Source organism: Haemorhous mexicanus, chromosome 17 (genome assembly GCF_027477595.1).
Source record: "Haemorhous mexicanus isolate bHaeMex1 chromosome 17, bHaeMex1.pri, whole genome shotgun sequence".
NCBI lineage: Eukaryota > Metazoa > Chordata > Aves > Passeriformes > Fringillidae > Haemorhous > Haemorhous mexicanus.
This window is the reverse complement of record NC_082357.1, coordinates 13,778,300-13,794,871: the sequence shown is the minus strand read 5'-3', so window position 1 is coordinate 13,794,871 and position 16,572 is coordinate 13,778,300. Positions and strand designations below refer to the sequence as shown.

Here is a 16,572-nt window from a genome sequence, read left to right as displayed (position 1 = left end):
CAGGAGCTGCGATTCCTGCTGGACTATTTCTTTTTGTGTGTGTGAGTCGAATTCCATCACAGGTAATGACCCTCAGTCTCTTCCAACTCCTTGGGGAGCAGGGAGGCATTTGCTGGTCCTGTGCCTGCCCGAGGAGTCTCAGGTGTCAGGAGCTGCAGCCTGGAGGTGGCTGCATTGCAGGCTCCCGCGCCGCCGCGCTGCTTCAGCCTCTGATTCCTTATCCAAATGAAATTCCTGTCTTCCCCCGAGTTCCCCAACAGCAGTGGGAGGGGGGAGGCTCGAGGGGTGTATTCATCTGCTGCCCGTGCACTTGGGACAGTTGTGCTCCGATGCTGAGGGATGCTGCCTTGGGAAGGTGGGAAGAGCTTTGAATCCAACTGGAAATGCAGCTGGTGGAGCAGCAACTCCCCCCTGCTCCTCTCCCTTCTCCCTGCAGTCACAGCCATTCATCCCAAGCAGTTGTATCCAGCGCTGTGCTTCAGCAGGAATTGCTTCCCCATCAATCCAGCTGCTATTTCTTTTCCCCCCTGAGGCTTCCAAAGGCTGTAAGTCCGCAGCAATGTGCAAATATTGGAGAGCTGCGTGTGGGGGATTAGTGACTTGGCAATTAAAATATTTGACCTACATCTTGTTGAGTACCAGCAAGGTCAGATGGAGCCGTGCTTCTTCCCAAAACTTCTTCCCAAAGGACTTTCAGTGCTGCTGCTACTTCTGTTGGAACAGGCTGCTACTGAATATAAAGGGGAGGGCTCGGGGTCCGGATCTGTGGGGCTGTGTGAGGGCTGGACCCCTCAGCTGGGATTTTAGGGGTGCTGAGAGATTCTAAGGGCAGGTTGGAGATCATCTCCACAGCACAAACACCCCATAATATTTACAGCACTCTTCCCACAAACACGGCAGAGAGCAAGCATCTCCTTTTGTTCCTGAGATTGTACGTGCTGAGAATCCTTGTCCAAACAAATGAGTGGGTTTTTCTTCCAGCAAACATCACAGATCTCTTTTTATTTTTTTTAATTTTTTTTTTCTCTTCTCCTTTTCACGTGTTGTTCGCTCTGTTCTGCAAACAATGTTCTTTTTAAGCCAGGGCAGAAGTCTCTGTGTGTGTGCAGAGCACGATGTGACGGCAGGAGCCGGCGATGTCCGCTTGGCAGGGACACGAAGAGGAACTCTTTTATAAAGCTCCTCTCATCCCAAAGCAAGGGGAGGGGGAACAAAAACAAAGCCCCCCCAGTACTGCTGGGTTTGGATGGTTTGCTCACAGCTGGGGCTACAGGGACAGTAGTCAGAGGGTTCCTGGACACCCTCCTTGGATTTGGATGGTGATGAGTGGCTGTGACAGGGCTGCAGGAAAATGGGAGTTTGCTGCTTGGGACTGTGGGCTGTTGATTGTTTCTCCAAAATCCACTTGTAGAGCTGGCACTCCCCAACAACCCGGGGAGGATGTTTTGGGCTGTAGTTTGAGTTGTAACAGGGATCCCTTCTTGTGGCTGGGTAAACAGCTCTGCCTGTTACTCCTGCCCTTGGCAAAGTGTCTGCTCTGAGCCTAGCTGCTCCAGGCAGGGCTGCTGAGACACCAACCTGCTGCCAATCTAAGGGAGGTTGGAGTTCCTGCCTCCTGAAGCTGAGCAGAGGAGGTGTTGGCATTTGCTAAATAAGCCCGGAGGTGACTGCAGCCCCTTGGGTGTGATCACAGGGAAGGGCTCTGCAAAATCCGTGTGGCTGCTCTGGGAGTTGCTGCTGGCTCTAACACTGGGAAATCCCAGTGCTCCTTCCCCTACCTGCTAAGCAGGTGCTCCAGGATGCTGCCTCAGAGCAGGGGAAGCCCAGGCCATTGTTGGTCCCAGCTGATGCTCAAAGCAGAGCCCAAAAACCGAGTGGATCCTCACCTCCCAGTGACATCCTGACCCTGAGGTTTTACCTGTTGGGCCCAAGAGTGTGAACCTTTACCAAGAGACTCAAGGAACAGGTTTATGCCACAGCAGCAATGCCAGATTTTGGAAGAAGAGCAGTTAGAAAGTTGAAACCAACAGGTTTGCAGAAACCCCCATGGTCTGTCATCCATATGGAAGTCACTCACCCATTCTTTCCATGCTGAGGGGGGCCCCACCCTTCCTTTTTTTCAGTGGGGTGATGCTCCTCAAAAGGTGTGGGGCTGGGGTGAGAAACTCCCAACTGCTGCTGGGGACTCACCTCAGTGAAGGTCATTGATGCTGTTTGCAGTTGTGCTGCCTGCCCTGGTCCTGCCTGACTTCCCTTCCCTCCCCAGGATCACTCCAGGTGGGATTTGATAGCTTGTCTTTATTGAGGCCTGCTATCCTTGGAGTCTGATAGCAAGAATTTCTTGCAGAGCCATAAATGTCTTCAGGGCTACCAGTCTGTGAGCCAGCAGGGAGCAGGGAATTGCTGAGTTTGGGTAAACTTGTCATTAGAGAGAAAATAGTTCTTCAGGTTCCTCCCTGAGCAATACAGGACTTAAAATAAACCTTCAAAACAACAACAACAACAACAAAAAAGAAAAATCCAACCTCCTCAACAACATTCACCTCAGCGTGGCTCAAAAGAAAAAGAACATCTTTTTTCATTCAACAAATTTTCCTGCAACCTCTCCCTGATTTTCTTTGGGAAATGAACTTCTGGCTAAACCTATTCAATCTCACAAAACATTTCAATTTTGACAAGAGTGCATATTCTGAAGGAACGTGGTTTCATCAGAGTTCCTCCAGCCAGCTCTAATCCCAAATGCCTCGCTGTGACTAAACCTCATTTCTATGTTAAGTACTTGAGCTTGCCTGTAAGGACCAGGTAAAAACTCAATCAGTGGAGTAGCCTCCCTGCAGCTGCCTTGTTAAACAGTGGGCTTTTAAAACTTCTCTCCTTTTTATCTTAATGGAGAAGAAGTGGAAGATCCCCTGGGGAGAGGCACAGTTTGATCCCTGATAAACCAAGCCAAAAATTTGCACTGGAACCCTGCTGACATCCAGGGAGATGTGGGGGCTTGGAGGTCGCTCAGGACTGGGCTCTGGGAAGGTTTTGCTGCTTTGTTTTTTATCATCCAGCATCCAGAATGGAGGGGGAGAGAGGAAGAAAAAAAGGAATTCTTAAGAAGCATCTTTGTTGGGAAGCACAAAGTGCTGGCCTGGTAGGCAGTGCCCTCCTGCTGGCTGCAGTCCTCAGGGAAGGACAGAAATAATTTCTGCCCTGCCATGGGCATTTAAAGCTGGTGACAGCCAAATTCCCATCCCAGTGGCACTGGATTTGAGGCATGGGCTGCTCTAGCAGCAGGAGGAGTTTCCTGTCCTCCCAGAGACCTGGATCACACCTTCCCCGGGTGCTCCACCTCACCTTGCTTTGGCATCCCTGCACTTGCCACCTGAGCATTGCACAGGGGTGAGCTCCCTTCTGCACAGGAGGGCTTTAGGAAGTCCCACAGCAGCTCCAGGTGGGAATCAGCCCTTCTGTGTCATCTCTGTGAGCTGCTGCATTGGAGCACCCCAGAGCAGCAGGTATCACCTGATGGGATCTGCTGTGCCACCCCTGCCTCCCAAATGGAATTCCCTGGCTCACCCCACAGGGATAAACACCCCAGAAAAAGGGAAAAGGGATTTCCCCAGCCCTTCAGGAGCTCCCTGCCCTGGGCTTTGCTGGGTGCTGGGGGCTCTGATCTGGAGCATGATGGCAGCTGTGTGTGCTCAGCCCTGGCACTGCAGAGCCTGGCACCCATCCCAAACTCATGCAGAGCTCAGGAATTACATGTGACTGCTCAAAATGGGGGAGAGAGGCAACTGGGAAGACCATGGTGCTTTACCTTGGCTTTTTGGGAATGAGAAGTTTTCAGGGAGAGTCAGAATGCTCTGTTTGGAGTTAATTTATTGGGTTTTTTCAACTGCCTCTTCTGCTTTGGAAAATGTCTTCTAAATTATCTAGAGGAGAGCTGTGATTTACAAATGAGTGCAACAACCTGGTGGGGAGTTGGTCCCTTTTGGATTGAACAAACTGCTTTGAGGCTCATGGAAAAAAAAATCTTTATAATTTAGTCTTTCACTTAAAAATAATTTGTTTCCATATGAATGAACAGTTTTATTTTGTTCCACAACCCAAAGAATAGCTCAGCCTTTCATCTACCTGGCCCTGGGCACTACTGAACCTCTGTTTTTTAAAGACTCCACCCTCCAGAAACCCATCACAGGCAGGTGATCCCAAAATGCAGCTCTGTTTCACACTGGCCTCTTGGCTTCCCTGGCACAGTCCTGGTGTCTGGTGCTAGTCCTGCTCGAGGCTTTGAGCAGAGGGAGAAAACTGGGGGGTTTCTGCCAGTTTTGACTGTTTCTTCCCTCCAAAAATTGCAATTCCCCCTGGCTCTGGTGCCTGCAGCTGCCCAGTGTCACTTAGTGCTGTGTGCCTGGGGACAGGACCTGAGCAATCCCTAAAGTTTTACCTTTACTGCCATACCCAGATCCCAGCTGCTGCCTGGACCCCTCTGCCCTTTCCCAAACCCTGAGAGCTGCCAGCAACGGGCAAAGAGGCCTTGCCAAGAGCAGGAGAGCACAAATATTTGTGCCTGTGTTCCCCTCTGCCAGCTACAGACCCAAATTCTCTGTCTGCCTCTCTTTTCCTCTCCAGCCCAGGGCTGCTGGTGGCACGGCCAGCTCAGCCTGGAGCTCCAGGCTGATGGAGGAGCTGCTGGTGCTGATTGTGCAGGGATGAATTTAACCTTGCTCCGTGGCCAGCACCGCCCCGGGAGGTGCAGCAGCCATGGGGCTGCTTTATTTAGCAGCGGGGGCGGGTGTGAAATGCCTCTTGTGAAAGACGGGGCGGGTTCTCAGTGGCTGCAGCGTTCCAGTGACCTGTCAAAGAGGAGCAGGAGGCCGGGCAGGTCGTGTCCTGTCTGATCCCTCGTCCTCCTGCTGCTGTCTGTGCCTCCGAGCATCCTCCAGCTGATGTCTGACCCCACCGAGCTGGCGTGTGACCTGGTTTGGCACAGGAGGGGATGTCCCATGGATGGGCAAGTCCCCCAAGGCTGGTGCTGACAGGTAAAGGCAAAATCCCACTCATTTGGGATTTTCTTTGGCCAAAACCACTGTGGGTAAATCCTTTGAAGATGTAAGCCTGGAGAGAGGGAGGAAATAGTGTCTGCCAGCACAGCCCTCACCATAGTTTTCACCTCACTGAGCAGCCTGGAAGATGCTTCAGTGCTGAAGATGCTCACAGGTTATCCATCCTCTGCATCCTGCTCATGCCCCAGCCCCGCTGGTTCTACCCCTGCTGTGTCCATCCATGGGCTCTCTCCAGCCTCCCAACTCCAGCTGTCTCCAGAAGGCTGCTCAGGACAAAGAGGAATGTCTCTCTCTTGTCTTGGCAGTGCTGAGAAATTTGGGGGAGACTGAGATGAGAATTTCCCCACGTGGTGGGAGCTGAGCACTGGCTGAGTCTCCTGCCTTGGTGTGATGTCTCCATCACTGAGGGGAGTTCTGGTCCAGCCAGCTGTGGCTGGGCTGGAAGTGCTGGCCTTGTAGGAAGGGCTGTTGGGCTGTTCCCAGCTCTGCACAGCTACCATGTCCTGGAGGACAAATAGCTTGGGGGCAGAAGTGATTTGTCATTTTCACCCCTTCTTCTGGTGTGTTTTTGCCTCTGGGGATGGGCAATTCTTCTCCACACACCAGAGATTCCCTGGAGCCTCCCCTGGCACGGCTGTGAGATGGGTCACCAAGGGGGTCTGGCAGGTCCATGATGGGGACAGCCCCTTCAGGGCCCCCAGACCTCCTTAGTGCCTCTGTCCAGGAGGGAATGGCTGTGACATGGCTGAGCTGGCTCCAGCCAGGCCAGGGGTGCTTACATAAGATATTTACTGTGTGCCCCAGGAGTGCCTTGGGAGGAAGCCAGCGTGCTGATTAGGTGACGTCTGCCCGGGCCGGGGGGATTTGCCCTGGGAGCATCTGCTGCCTGCGTGGTGGTCCTGCAGGCACTGCCCTCTGCTCCTTTATGTAAGCAGCCAGTTGGGTTCTCTGGCTGCAGCCAGACCTCTGGGTCGTGGGAGGTGCCTGTCTGACCCACAGGGTGCCCAGCCTGGGCTCTGCTGTGAGCAGCTCATCACTGCTGCCTTTTCCTCCTCCTCTCCTTAAATAATGCACCCTTTGGATGAGGGAAGGGGGAGCTGAGCATTGGTTGTGGAGTGAGGAGACCTGAAAGGGTTCCATGGTTTCTCCTGGGTGCTGTGAGCCCCCAGGGCAGCTCCCCTTTGCTGTTCCTTTTGGAGCATGCCATGGTAAAAAGCCAAAGCTATGTTCATCACAACTGGCCCGGGCCATGGAGCTGGCACTGGGATTGTGCACAAAGTCTAGGAATTTCCATCTGCTGCCCCAAATCCTCCCCCAAACACTGCAGGCCATAACAGCAGCAGATAGGTTTTTTTCCTCCTGCTTTTTCATGTTTTTTCCAGTCAGGATCCCAAAGTGATGGAGTCTCTGGCCTGGTCTTGGAGTGGTGGTGTGCTGAGTGTGCATGGTTTTCCCAAACTGGCTCTGGTTTTGCTCTTCAGTTGTGGATAAGGAGCAGGCTCCCACCTCTGGCCATGATGAAATTCACTGGCCAAGGTCTCCTCAAGTGTTCAAGTCCATGGGCTGGACCTCTCTGTGTGCAGCAGGGTGGGGTCAGCACCTTTCAGCTCCTAAAAAGTATCATGACCAGCTGGGAAATCCTCGGGGACTGTGCAGAGAGGTGCAAGTGTTATGGAGGATGTGGTTGTTTGGACCAGCACTGCTCATGGTGGAGCAAGGCTGAGCCATCCTTTGCTGAGCTGTGTGCAGAGGGAGAAGAGAAGCAGAGGAAGAGTCAGAGGAGGATGCTGGGGAGTGACATTCCCTCGGGACCCTGCTGAAACAAGCTCTAATGGGTGAAATTAAGCTGAGTAGAATGGGAAAATTTCCTAAGATGTGTTAGAGCCTCCCAAGGGGCACGGTGCTATCCCAGCAGCACAGTCCCCAGGGCAAACACAGGGGAGCAAAGCTGGCAGTGGGTCTGTGTCCTGCTGTGGGGCAGAGCTCAGCTTTGCAGTGAGCCCGAGCTGTGGCACCAGTGCCGGGATGCGACGGGGGATGCTGCCAGTGTCCGTGTTGTGGCTGGGGCTGGAATCCAGCTGGAAGCTGGATGGAGCAGTCCTTCATTAGCAAAATCTGCAGAGTTTCACTGGCTACAAGTGGCATTTCATTTTGTCAACTGGCAGAAATACAAATGTCTTTTATTTTTTCCCTGTGATAGCCATCCTGGGGAGAAATGGCTCACCTGCTCCATAGCTTTTCATGGAACAGATTATTGCTCCTGGCTGATGGTTCCTCAGGCCCCATCCTGCTTTTGCTGTTCTTTCCTGGGTGAGGGGATTGTAAGGTGCTGAGCCAAGAGAGCAAGAGCTGCTGGACATAATGCAACCAACCCATGGAGAGCTGCTCCACATCCCTGCATGGCAATGGCCAATTCTTGCCCTCATCAGCAGTTTCTGGTCCCCAAGACCTCACTTGTATTGCCAAAAAAGCACCACAATCAAAAGACCTCAGCTTCTGTGCTCCTCCTGCCACCAGCTGGGCTCCTTCCCTGCCCTCTGTCCCTCCTGGTCTCACTGAAGCACAGCCAGAAAGCAGAGGTGCACAGGGATGTGCCTTCCTCTATTTCCAGAGAAATCCATGGCAGTGCCACAGCTCACTGCTCCTCATGCCCTGGGGTCAGCCTTCTTGAGCACTTTTGGTTGTGCTCCCTCTGTGCTGACAAAGCCCTCGAGATGCTCTGGACACGGAGGGCAGGTCTGAGCATCCCACTCTCCATCATCCAGCTGCTCCTGGACATCCTTGCCTGCTCTCCCTGGTAACACAAACCTCTTCTCCTCTGCCCTGAGCTATCACCCCTGCTTTCTGCCCTGCTGTGAGCACTCCAGGGGCGAGAGCAGTGCCCACAGACCCGTGCCATCCCTCCTCCCCTCCGTCTGCCGCATCCCCTGGCCCGCTCTCTTCCCAAATCCCACCAGGACTTGGCTCTCTGCTCCCCTTTGCTGGCCAACAGCTCAGCCTGGCAGGGTGGGCACCCTGTGCCCGTGAGCAGATGGCTGCAGCCAGCCAGAGCCTGGCCCAGGCCGGGAGCTTGGGGCTGCCTGGGCGGGAGAGAGGGGAGCCAGCTCAGATGGGGCTGGAGCTCAGGGCGAGGCGTGGCCGTGGCAAAGCTCAGGGCTATTTTTAACCTGGATGGATGAGGGTTTGTTTCCTGAGCTGGCACGTGTGGCTCTCACTGCCCAGTGGATGGGGGGACGTGTTTTGGGTCATCAGATGGCAACCCTGAGCCTGCAAATGGCCTTTTTTGGAGCAGAAATGGGAAGGGAGTGGGGTGCTGGGAGAGAGGAGCTGGTATTCCATGGGGATGTCCTGCAGTGGTGTCATGGTTTGGTGTGGCTTGAGTTCTGCCTGTTTTGCTGGGCTCTGGGGTGGGTGCTGCATTGATCAGCCTTGGGGCTTCCTCAGCTTGTATTTCCAAGTCCCAGTTATCACACTGGAGCCTTCGATGGGGTTCCAAGCCTATTTCCCCAGCACCCCACCTCCCTCCTGCTGCAAAACCCATTGGAGCAGATGGGCGAGATGCCATGGGAGCACACCCCTGCCGTGCAGGATTTGTGAACAGCCCTGCACCTTTTGGGGCTCAGCAAACCCAGTTTCCTTGCAATCCAGCTGCTAGGTTTTCGGAAGGGCTGGAGGATGCTGGGCTGTGTCCCCTGGCGTGCAGGACGAGCTGGTGGCACCCGATCCGAGTGACCCCGGTGCCCCCAGCAGGATGGGTGACTTAGCGCGTTTCCCCATCTCCACTCCCCTGCTCCTCCCCCTCGGCCTCCTCCTCTGGGAGCCCTGACATGAATGCAGCAGGAGGGGGGGATTTATGGACGGCAGCCCTCCAATCGGGCCACTCATCCTGATTAAATTAGCCCTAATGGCTCAGCGCTGACTCGCTCACGGCCCCGCGCAGCCGCGCTCGCTGCGGGCGCTCGCCAGGGCTCGACCCCGCCGGGTGCACTCTTCTTCCAGCCCCTCGTCCTCCTCCCCTCACCTGGACAACTCCTAAAAGAGAGGCTTGTGGCAGGGGGAGGTTGGAGCTCCTGGATGGAGCTGTTCCCTGGCTGGGAGCCCACGGGACGTGGGGGCACCAGGGCTGCGGTCCTGCTCTGACAGAAGGGAACAACGAGCTTCTCCCCAGGCCTGGCGAGAAAACACGGGGAACTTCTCCCCAAAAGCAGAGGGAATCTGGGGCTTACCAGGATGGAAGTCCCAGGCTATCATTTGCATTTCCTGTAGCAAACTTGGGAGAGAGGGATAAGCCACCAGCCTGGGCAGGTGATGGGAACATCAGCCTGGCCAGCTGGGGCTGCCCAGCTCCATCCAGCCCTTCCAGTCAGCCCCAGTCTTGGACTGGGGACCCTGAAGCTGCTCCCCTCACCCCAGTGGGTGCCCCTGGCCTATGGCCAGTCTCCCACCCCAGCTCTGCAGCCAATCTTTTAATCTGTTCTTGAAGGGAGTGTCAGGAACTTTGGTCTGGCACCTCGGGCTGGGCATTGGGGTTCCCTCTGACCTGCAAATCCCAAATCCCTGCTGTTAACTGAGTATCCATCAGGGCTGGGGCAAGGCCTGCAGTGCTTTTCATCCTGGGATTTTGGTGCTGGCTAAAATTCAGTGTTTCTGAGGTTTGTGGACAAGCCAAGGTGGAGAGGGGAGTGGAGGCAGCATTGCCCTGAGGTGCTCTGGGGTGTTTGGGAGCAGTGAGGGAACAATCTCCCTCTCAGGAGAGGATGGGAGCTGGGCACCAGGAGAGTCACTGCTCCAGGATGCTGTCGAAGGGGAGAAGGAGGAATTGCTGGTCCCAAACTTGTGGAGGGAGCCACGGAAAAGTGAGGGAGAGGCTGCCAAAGAGCAGGGGGGGAGGCAGCCTCTTCATGCACCGTGTTCTGTGGGGCTTTATGTTTTCTCTGTGACCTGCCAGCTCGTGACAGCCACGCCGAGCAGCGCCGAGCATCGCTGGCGAGGCTGGAGGTCTCCTGGCTGTGATTTCTTTCTTTCTTTTTTTTTTGAACAAAGCCTGTGAATCCCCAAAAAAGGAGCAGGCAGCAGCCCTGGGATCTCGCGGGTGACCGAGTGTGGAGGAAGTGTAGCAAAAATTACAGACGGTGGCTGGTTTGCATCTCCCTCTGGCTGGGAGCCAGCCGAGGTTGTGAGCCCACTGCAGCATCCCTGTGCCTCCCGCTCCCCTCCGCGGGGGAAAGAGGCTGCTGGAGCAAGGTTTCACTTTGACCCTCTCCAAAAAGGCCTCGCTATTATAAGGGTAGTGTGACCTGGAGACATTCAAAGCCTCCCAAATAATGCTCACCCCCAAAGAAACAAACTTGGACTCCAGTCAACCTTTCAAAAAGAAATAAAAATAATCCCTGCCTGCCATTAAAAGAAGTGGCTCCAATTCTCAGCCCTCCCTCTGCCCCCGTCTCCCCTCCACACACACAACCCCCTGCCCCTTAAACCCGCCCAAAGTGGAGCCTTCAGGGACGCTGTCCCACCACGGGTTTTTCGTGGAAGGTGATGGACCGCGGGGCCGCTGCCCCCCGGGCGGCGCGGGGGAGCTGAGATGGATCCATCGGGAAGGGGCTGTTGCTTCCCGGTTCTGTGCCTGCCGGAGCCGGGGCCGGGCTAGAAAAAGCGAGCGGAAGCCATCAAGGTAGAGGAGAGGAAGAAGAAGAAGAAGAAGCAGCAGAAGGGCCGAAGGGCTGGGGCGAAGCAGCCATTAGGAAAGTGCTGATGCAGAGGTTCCCTCGTGTCTACGGGCAGAGTTGGAGGAGTTGCTGTTCGCGGACAAAGGCAGCAGGAGGGAGTGGAGCTTTGTAGAAGCCGGAGCCTGTCTCACTGGGTGTCTGTGTTTCATTCCCTGTCAAAAGCCTGGGAGCTGGGGGGGAAAAAGCAGGGAAGCGGCGAGCTGCAGCGCTCGCTCAGGATCAGATAGCAAGGAAACCAATAGCGGCGAGAAAAAAAAAAAAAAAAAAAAAAAGGAGAAAACCAACCCACATCAACCAACCAACCCACCCACCCCTCCACGCTGAGGCTGGAACAGGCAGGTCCCTGCCAACTCCACAGCACGCAGCAAGCAGAGAAGAAGGGAAGAAGTCCACCCTCCCCGGGCAGGAGCGGAGTTGAGCCCGAAGGATATTTGATGACACTTTGGCAACGATGGGTCCCCCAGCATCTTCCAGAGCCCATTTGAGGGTGAAGGCTCCGAAAGCGCAGAGGGAGTTTGAAGCTAAATTCACCTGAGTCTGGATCTCTTGGTCGCTGGGATTTATCTATTTTTCTTTTTTTCTCCACGGGGAAACCGAACCAAGAAAAAAAGCGAGTTTGCTTTTTTTCTTTATTTTTTCTTTTTTTTTTAATCTCCCTCTTTTTTTTAATTTTTTTTTTTTCTTTTGGAAGAAGATTTTTTTCCCCCCTGTGGTTGGAATGGAGGGGTTGGGTCTGTGCCTAAGAAGCAGCAGCCGAACGTCGGTCCTGGGAGGAACCCGAGTGGATGTGGGGTCCCCTGCCAGCTAACTCTCCAGGAGCTGCAGCCCCACGGCCGGAGGGGCTGGATGCGGTGAGAGGTAAGTGCCGGCTCCGGTGCCTGCCGACCACGGCTCCTCCAGCTCCGTCTTAATCCCAAGTCAGAGGCAAAAACAGCAGTCTCATAGTGAGTCAATCACTTCCACCTATTGCAGCCCTAATGGAGAAATAAGACGGGGAAGTTTCGCAGCGTCGGCTCCACGGGGAAAGTTCCCCCTCACCCCTGTGCCCCAAATGCCACATTAGGGGGGGATGCTTTGCCAAGCGGCGTCACCGTGCCAGTGCCATGGGCCCCCTCCCTGCCCAGCCAGCACGGAGGGTATTGCTGCTGCTTTTTGGGTTCCTCTGCGTGCTCCTGCTCCCCTCTGCTCGCTTCCCCCGGCCAGCTCGCTTCCTCACCCAAAACTTTTGCACGGCGGCTGTTTTGGGAGATGCCCACGCGGGGTTATGCCCCTCGGTGCCCACACAGGGACGTTCACATGTCGGTGTGACACACACACACACAGCTCCTGACCCTCTTATCCCCAACTCCCCGGGCCCTGCCGGCGGGGACACGCCTGGGGTGAGCCCGGGAGCTGCGGGGCTGGGGGGGCTTGGGAGGCAAACTGCAAAGCACAGGGAAAAATCCGAGCGAGCCGAGCCGAGCCCGGCGGCAGCAGCAGCAGCAGCAGCAGCAGCAGCAGCAGCAGCAGCAGCAGCAGCAGCAGCAGCAGCAGCAGCAGCAGCAGCAGCATAATTGCATCACTGTAATAGTATCGGCGCTGAGCACGAGCCAGGCGAGTAAAATTGTCCAGAAAATAGCTGTACTAAAGTGCCTCCAGTTAGCAGCACCTGCACGCCTTCACTGGGTGCTCGAGGCCGTTTGTATTTTTAGAAGTCTCTCTTAATTATAGAGCAAAGAGTGTGAGAGGGAAAATGGTGTGTATTTAGCAGCATTCCCGGACAGTTTTGCAGTGAATATGAGCACAAAATCACCAAATAGGGTTTATTTTCTCCCCCCACTTTGCACTTGTGATTTTGAACCACCTGTTTTGCTGTGGTGTCAGCAAACGAGGGCTGGGTGCTTTTCTTTCCTGTTCTTAGAAAGCGTGGCGTGACTTTGCCCGTGAAAAAGATGGGAAGTGGTCCTGCTGCCTTCCCTCTGCTCCCCAAAACAACCCCAATTTCTGAGACCTTCCCATTCCCATCCCAGGGGTGACACTGCTGGGGACAGGGCGCTCGCATGTCGGCGCCAGGTCTTCTGCAAGCAGCAAAGAGCTGGGGATGTTTTACAGGTCACTGTGAAAAAAAATCCACAACAAGCTCTGCAAGAACTCATTTTGCTTCTACAAATCTTCTTCCCCTCATCCCCTTCTCCGCAAAACTTTCCAGGGCCTTTTGTTTGGAACAGCAGGTGAAATTCCCTTTGTGTGAGCACAAAGCAATGAAGCCACCAGAAAATAATGAAAACAAGATTAAAAAAAAAAAATTAAAGAAAGAGAAAATCCTTGCCTGCTCTTTTCAGGCCTGGAATAACAGCGAGTGTTCCCATCCATGGCAGATAAGCTTAATAAAGCTCTGGCTTTGCTGGGGAAGGCACCGTAAAGGCCACTTTACTTCTTGCCTCTGATCCAAAACACACTTTGAAATCCTGTGTTGCCTCTGCTGCTCTTTACCCAAAAGAGTTGCTTTGCCTGTGAAGTCAAAGCAGTTTTTTCCTTAGCGCTGGAACGGCCCAGGGGGTTATGGCAATTCCCGTGGGACCAGCTGGGGTGGGATTTTGGTGTCACTCTGACTCTGGTGCCGTGGTGCTCTGTCGTTTTTGGTGCTGTCACAGTGAGGTTTTCCCCTGACCCTGCTGGCTGGGGCAGCTCCGCTGGCAGCACAGCAGAAATGCTCCTGCTGCGGATAAACTTCGGAGGAGCTGCACCCCGAGCTGAAACCTGGCATTTCCACCCAATTCCTGTCAGCTTTAGGGGCTCTGAGGGTGGGAATGTGCTTGAGAGACACGGGAGCCTCACCCAACCTCTGCGCAGGGGGAACGGGGCTGGGTTGGCAGTTTTGGGGGTGCTGTCTGCAGAAGGAGTGGGAGCGCTGTCCCTGTCAGGGGCTGCTGGAGGGACAGTTCTGTCCTGCTCTCCTGTCACCGCTCGGGTGTGTGACACTTGGAGGGGACACCTTATGTAAGCAGTGATGGCAGCGCCGTGCCCCGGCCGTGCCACCCTGCTCTGCCACTGCCAGGCCTCGGCCACCTCCCTGTTCTGAGGGTCCCCTCTGGGTGCAGGAGCTGCTGGATCACTGTGGAAGGAGCACAATCCCCCTGTCAAGGCAAACAGCCCTACTCCCATGGGTTTGCCTGTGGGTTTTTCCTGTGAGTTCATGGTTGCACCCCTCCCCGTGCTGGCTCTGCCATCCCCAGCCCTGGGGAGGTTGCACTGGGCTCAAGGCCCTTTCTGGGCTCTTCTGCACCCTGAAGTCCAGCCCTGTTTGGGTTTGGCAGTGCAGGCAAGGGCTTGCTCACATGGATGAGGAGGGAGAAATTGTCCTCTGAGTGTGGGGACACTGGTTGGCAGAGGACCTGTGTCCCTGTCCCAGATCATGAGGCTGTCCCTCCATCCCCCTGCGGGCCCCCGAGTGCCCAGGGCATACCCAGCCACCTGCCCTGACTCTGGTGTGCCCAAAATGGAGGAAAAGAGAGGAAAAAAATGAGCACTGAGGGTCTTGGGAAGAAGCTCCTGCACCCCAGGGAGCAGAGCCCGGTGGGTGTCTCATTGCTCCAGCTCCACTCCAGCTTCTGAGTTGGGGTGCAAGGAAGAAAGGTGGGAGTGTGGTGGCAGGGAGGGTCCCAGTGCTGCTCTGAACAGCTCTGGGTGACTGTGGGCTTGTCACCTCCCGGGGATGTGCCCCTCTTTCACCATTCCTGGCTCGTTCCTAGCTTGTTCCCTGGTTCCAGCTGGGTCCTGCAGTCCCAGCTTGATCCCAGTTCCCAGCTCACTCCCTCGTTCCCAGCTTGCAGTGAGGCAGGGCTGCCGGTGGGCGATGGATTTCTTGCAAAGCTCTCTCAGATTCCCCCGTTGGACTTTTGAAGCATCTGGTATCACTATCTCAGCGTCATTATGAATTAATTAACATTAATTTCCTGCTCTGGTATCTCCCATTGCTGGGACCTTTAGCCTGGGCTTTTTCCCCCCCTCCCCTGACATCCTCAAACAGAAATGGCCAGATCCAGACCGTGCCTGACAGAAAGCCAGAAAGAAATCACCTAACTGGGGGACTGTGGGGGTTTTGGTCTCCCCATCCCTGTCCCCATCCCGCCCCAAGGCAGGGGATGCTGCCGGGATCCCGATGGTCTGGTAACCAGGATAAGGCTGATCCCAGGGAGCCGCGGTGCTGCCAGCCCTGCCTGCCCCCTCGGCGTGCCCCCAGCACGGGGGATGGGTGTTTTGGGGATGGGTGAGCCGGGTGATGCCGGCTGTGCCACCCCTCACCTCCGTTTCCCCGCAGGGATGCAGGGCAGGTGGGGCCGGGGCTGTCCCGCAGGGGAAGGATCTTCCCTTCAGCTCGGGAAATCCTGCTCGTGGCTCCCCAGCTTGTGCTGGAGGCACCAGGGATGTTCCTCTCCGGGATGCTGTTCCAGGGACGCTGGTCCCAAGGAGGTTGATGGCAGGGCTGCTGTCACAGGGATGCTGGCCCCAGGAAGGCTGTCCTTAGGGATGCCGACCCTGCAGATTTGTGAGGATGGGGATACAGATGTAGCAGGCTGGGATCGGGGCTGGGTCCTTTGCATCCTGCTCCGTGAGTCACCCCGAGGGAGGCACAGCCCGGGAGTCACAGCCTGACCACCTGGCTCCTTCCCTGAGCTCTCACCTGCCCAGGTGAACCCTGGAGAGCCCAGAAAGACTCAGTGGGATGTGGGTGCAGCACCCGCTGCCTCCCAGCCCCATCCCACCCCACCCCATGCCCCCTTCCCTGCCCCACAGCAGCCCAACCCTCCTGTCCCCCCCAGTGCCACCCCCGTGCCACCACCGTGTGCCCCAGGGCAGGGCCACAGCAGCCCAAGGGCCACCCCAGCCCCCCCTTGCAGTGTGGGCTGGGCTGGGGGGGTTCCCCAAACTCCCAAGCCCCGTGGCTGGGGAGGGGTGGGGGTGGCAGCCCCGGGGGGGAGCCGGGGGACAACCCCGGTGTCCTACATCCCCGGAGCTGGCTCGGGCTTACGTAACGGCCGTGCTGCAGTGTCTGCTCTGCTCAGCGCCAGTGCCACCGGCGGAGCTGCAGCGCGAGCCCAGCTCCCCGGGTATTCGCTTTTTGGGGACAGGGGGGAGCGAGGGGGACACCTGCAGGGGAGCTGAGCTTCAGGGAGTGGCCAGGATCTGGAGGGGTTGGTTGGTAGGGCTGGCTGGGCATGAGGTTGAGGTGTCTGCTCCCAGTCCCTTCTGGCAGTGACCTTGGGGGTCAGAGTTCCCCCTGGGTGGCAGCACCCTGTGGAAGGAGGGGTTGGGAATGGGGTCGGCAGAGAAGGCCCTGCCCTGGTCCTAAGCCAGAGGTGAGGTTGGAGTCCCTGCTGCACCCCCTGTCACCCACAGTGATGCCTCTCCCCTCCCGGAGAGCACTGTGCAGGTGGGGAAACTGAGGCAGGAGGCTGTGGCATCCTGTGGGGTGCAGGTACCAGGAACCCTCTGGATGGGGAGGGGATGGGGAATTACCAGCTCCTTGGAGAACCCTGGGTTGGAGATGGCCCAGCTCAGCCCAAGCTCTGCCCCCAGAGCTGGTGTCCCCACTCAGGGCTGGCACAGGGCACAGGGACGTGCTGGCACTCGGAGCAGCCTGACAGGGAGGGGCAGCTCTGGGTGTGTGTGACATGACAAGGGCCATGGGGGGACACCAGGCTGGCTGCAGCACCCTCTGTGTCCCCAGCTTGAATTCCCAGGAAGCCACAGGGTGCCAGAGCTGGGAGCTGTGGGGAGAGAACTCCCTGCCAGGTTGTGCCAAGGCC

The 16,572-nt window shown here is 56.1% G+C and overlaps 1 protein-coding gene across 1 annotated transcript in view; it reads left to right on the top strand.

The window, feature by feature from the left end:
- The first annotated feature begins 10,802 nt into the window (after positions 1-10,802).
- Positions 10,803-16,572, top strand: part of LOC132335356 (ATP-sensitive inward rectifier potassium channel 12) — a 34,422-nt gene continuing 28,652 nt past the window's right edge. The window contains exon 1 of the mRNA XM_059861833.1: positions 10,803-11,641. The gene's annotated coding sequence lies outside the window, so the exon portion shown is untranslated. The remainder of the gene's footprint in view (positions 11,642-16,572) is intronic.